The following is a 4,538-nucleotide window of genomic DNA, read 5'->3' as shown; positions in this document are numbered from 1 at the left end:
CAAACGAGCTTCAATGCCAAATATCTCTACCTGTACATGACCATCTGATCATTTATCACTCCAGTGTTAATCTGAATTTTTTTTATTATTCACCTACCTCCTCATGCCTTTTGCACACAATGTATATAGACTCCCCTTTTTTTTTTACTGTGTTATTGACTTGTTAATTGTTTACTCCATGTGTAACTCTGTGTTGTCTGTTCACACTGCTATGCTTTATCTTGGCCAGGTCACATTTGCAAATGAGAACTTGTTCTCAACTAGCCTACCTGGTTAAATAAAGGTGAAATAAAAAAATAAATGACCAATCACCACACTATTACTGTATAAAACAGTCAAATCACAGCAATATAACTGCATAAAACTGTTCAATGACCACACTACAAAAAGAAGGCTTGAAATTCTTACCAATCCCAACACTTTTACCACAAACAATGGTTCAATCAAGCCACTTAACAAATCCGCCTATGCCCTCAGACAGGCCATCAAACAGGCAAAGCGTCAATACAGGACTTTTATGCTCGCTTCAAGGCAAGCAACACTGAAGCATGCATGAGAGCAACAGCTGTTCCAGACGACTGTAATCACGCTCTCCGTAGCCGAGGTGAGCAAGACCTTTAAACAGGTCAACATTCACAAAGCCTCAGGGCCAGATGGATTACCAGGACGTGTACTTGGAGCATGCGCGGACCAACTGGCAAGTGTCTTCACTGACATTTTAAACCTCTCCCTGACTGAGTCTGTAATACCTACATGTTTCAAACAGACCACCATAGTCCCTGTGCCCAAGAAAGCGAAGGTAACTTGCCTAAATGATTACCGCCACGTAGCACTCACGTTGGTAGCACTCACGCCACGTAGCACTCACATCAACACCATCATGTCGGAAACCCTAGACCCACTCCAATCCACATACCACCCCAACAGATCCACAGATGACGCAAGCTCAATTGCACTCCACACTGCCCTTTCTCACCTGGACAAATGGAACACCTATGTGAGAATGTTGTTCATTGACAACAGATCAGCATTCAACACCATAGTGCCCACAAAGTTCATCACTAAGCTAAGGACCCTGGGACTAAACACCTCCTTCTGCAACTGGATCCTGGACTTCCTGACGGGCCGCCCCAACAATGAGACAGTCTATAGGGAGGAGGAGACCTGGCAGTGTGGTGTCAGGTCAACACCCTCTCCCTCAATGTGAGCAAGACAAAGGAGCTGATCGTGGACTATAGGAAAAGGAGGGCCGAACAGGCCCCCGTTAACATCGACGGGCTGAAGTGGAGCAGGTCGAGAGTTTCAAGTTCCTGGTCATGGTCTAAACACATCAAGGCAGTTGTGAAGAGGGCATGACAACACCTTTTCCCCCTCAGGAGAATGAAAAGATTTGACATGGGTCCCCAGATCCTAAATAAAAGGTTCTACAGCTGCACCATCGAGAGCATCTTGATGGGTTGCATCACCGCCTGGTATGGCAACTGCTCGGCATCTGACCGTAAGGCGCTACAGAAGGTAGGGGGCCAAGCTTCCTGACATCCAGGACCTATGTACATGGCGGTGTCAGAGGAAGGCCATAAAATTGTCATAAAACTCCAGTCACCCAAGTCAAAAACTGATTTCTCTGCTACCGCACAGCAAGTGGTACCGGAGCGCCAAGTCTAGGACCAAAAGGCTCCTTAACAACTTCAACCCCCAAGCCATAAGACTGCTGAACAATTAATCAAATGGCCACCCGGACAATTTACATTGACACCATCCCTTTGTTTTATACTGCTGCTACTCGCTGTTTATTATCTATGCACAGTCACTTTACAAATTACCTTGACTAACCTGTACCCCCCACATTGACTCGTTACCAGTACCCCCTGTATATAGCCCTGTTATTGTTATGTAATTTTCTCGTTACTTTTTGATTCAAATTATTATATATTTTTTAACTATAGTTTATTTAGTAAATATTTTCTTAACTCTATTTCTTGAACTGCATTGTTGGTTAAGGGCTTGTAATTAAGCATTTCACGCTAAGGTCTACTACACCTGCTGTATTCGGCGCGTGTTACAAATAAAATTTGATTTGACATGTCAACAAACCTTTACCCCAGTCAGTGCATTTTCAAACCTATGGTTGACTTCTTCTGAGCCCTGGTACAGATAACATGAATTTGTGTGTGAATGGTTCCCTTGAGAGATACTGGTAGATGAAAAGTAAGAGTCAACAAAACCCAGGGAACTTGAAATAAATGATGAACAGGACTCAAGTATCTGAGAACACCCTTGTATTGTAAGCCATCACAAGGTATCACAAGAAATATTTGTCAAGCATATACCTGATGACCAAACTGTCAACCGCTGGCATGTCAAAGAGGTGCAGTGCCTTGCAAGTGTATTCACCCCCCTTGGTGTTTTTCCTATTTTATTGCATTACAACCTGTAATTTAAATTGATTTTTATTTGGATTTCACGTAATGGACATACACAAAATAGTCCAAATTGGTGAAGTGAAATGAAAAAAATAACTTGTTTCAAAAGATTCTAAAAAATAAGAAACGGAAAAGTGGTGTTTGCATATGTATTCACCCCCTTTGCTATGGAGCCACTAAATAAGATCTGGTGCAACCAATTACCTTCAGAAGTCACATATTTAATTAAATAAAGTCCACATGTGGGCAATCTAAGTGTCACATGATCTCAGAATATAAACACCTGTTCCGAAAAGCCCCAGAGTCTGCAACACCACTAAGCAAGTGGCACCACCAAGCAAGTGGCACCATGAAGACCAAGGAGCTCTCCAAACAGTTCAGGGACAAAGTTGTGGAAAAGTACAGATCAGGGTTGGGTTATAAAAAAATATCTGAAACTTTGAACATCCCACGGAGCACCATTAAATCCATTATTAAAAAATGGAAGGAATATGGCACCACAACAAACCTACCAAGAGAGGGAGCTGCCCACCAAAACTCACAGACCAGGCAAGGAGGGCATTAACCAGAGAGGCAACAAAGAGACCAAAGATAACCCTGAAGGAGCTGCAAAGCTCCACAGCGGAGATTGAAGTATCTGTCTATACGACCACTTTAAACCGTACACTACACAAAGCTGGGCTTTACGGAAGAGTGTCCAGAAAAATGTCATTGCTTAAAGAGAAAAATAAGCAAAAATGTTTGGTGTTTGCCAAAAGGCAAGTGGGAGACTCCCCAAACATATGGAAGAAGGTACTCTGGTCAGATGAGACTAAAATGTAGCTTTTTGGCCATCAAGGAAAATGCTATGTCTGGCGCAAACCCATCACCTCCCATCACCCCAAGAACACCGATGTTTTTCATCGGCAGGGACTGGGAAACTGGTCAGAATTGAAGGATGGTTCTAAATGCAGGGAAATTCTTGAGGGAAACCTGTTTCAGTCTTCCAGAGACTTGAGATTGGGATGGAGATTCACCTTCCAGCAGGACAATGACCCCAAGCATACTGCTAAAGCAACACTCGAGTGGTTTAAGGGGAACCATTTAAATGTCTTGGAATGGCCTAGTCAAAGCCCAGACCTCAATCCAATTGAGAATCTGTGGTATGGGCCTCCCGGGTAGCGCAGTGGTTAAGGGCGCTGTACTGCAGCGCCAGCTGTACCAGCAGAGACTCTGGGTTCGCGCCCAGGCTCTGTCGTAACCGGCCGCGACCGGGAGGTCCGTGGGCGACGCACAATTGGCCCAGCGTCGTCTGGGTTAGGGAGGGTTTGGCCGGTAGGGATATCCTTGTCTGATCTCGCACCAGCGACTCCTGTGGCGGGCCGGGCGCAGTGTGCGCTAACCAAGGTTGCCAGGTGCACGGTGTTTCCTCCGACACATTGGTGCGGCTGGCTTCCGGGTTGGATGCGCTGTGTTAAGAAGCAGTGCGGCTTGGTTGGGTTGTGTATCGGAGGACGCATGACTTTCAACCTTCGTCTCTCCCGAGCCGTACGGGAGTTGTAGCGATGAGACAAGATAGTAGCTACTAACAATTGGATACCACGAAATTGGGGAGAAAAAGGGGTAAAAAATTCACACACAAAAAAAAAAAAGAGAATCTGTGGTATGATTTAAAGATTGCTGTACACCAGCAGAACCCATCCAACTTGAAGGAGCTGGAGCAGTTCATTCTTGAAGAATGGGCAAAAATCCCAGTGACTAGATGTGCCAAGCTTATAGAGACATACCCCAAGAGACATGCAGCTGTAATTGCTGCAAAAGGTGGCTCTACAAAGTATTGACTTGGGGGAGGGTGAATAGTTTTGAGGGGAGAAAGAGAGTTTTCAGTTTTTTTTTGTTATTTCTTGTTTGTTTCACAATAAAAAATATTTTGCATCTTCAAAGTAGTATGTTATGTAAATCAAATGATACAAACCCCGTAAAAATCTATTTTTATTCCAGGTTGTAAGGCAACAAAATAGGAAAAATACAAAGGGGGGGTATTTGCAAGCCCCTGTATATCAAGGGACTTTAATGTGAACCTTGTTGAGGCAATTAAAACATATTAAGTCTGATAGGTGAGAATGAGAGATGAGC

General features: G+C 44.1%; 1 protein-coding gene across 1 annotated transcript in view; it reads left to right on the top strand.

The window, feature by feature from the left end:
* LOC112259229 (putative sodium-dependent excitatory amino acid transporter glt-3) overlaps positions 1-4,538 on the top strand; it is a 14,645-nt gene that overhangs the window by 6,037 nt on the left and 4,070 nt on the right. The gene's annotated exons all lie outside the window — the stretch shown is intronic.

This window comes from Oncorhynchus tshawytscha, linkage group LG09, assembly GCF_018296145.1.
Source record: "Oncorhynchus tshawytscha isolate Ot180627B linkage group LG09, Otsh_v2.0, whole genome shotgun sequence".
NCBI lineage: Eukaryota > Metazoa > Chordata > Actinopteri > Salmoniformes > Salmonidae > Oncorhynchus > Oncorhynchus tshawytscha.
The sequence above is the reverse complement of the archived record's forward strand: the minus strand, read 5'-3'. Positions and strand labels throughout refer to the sequence as shown.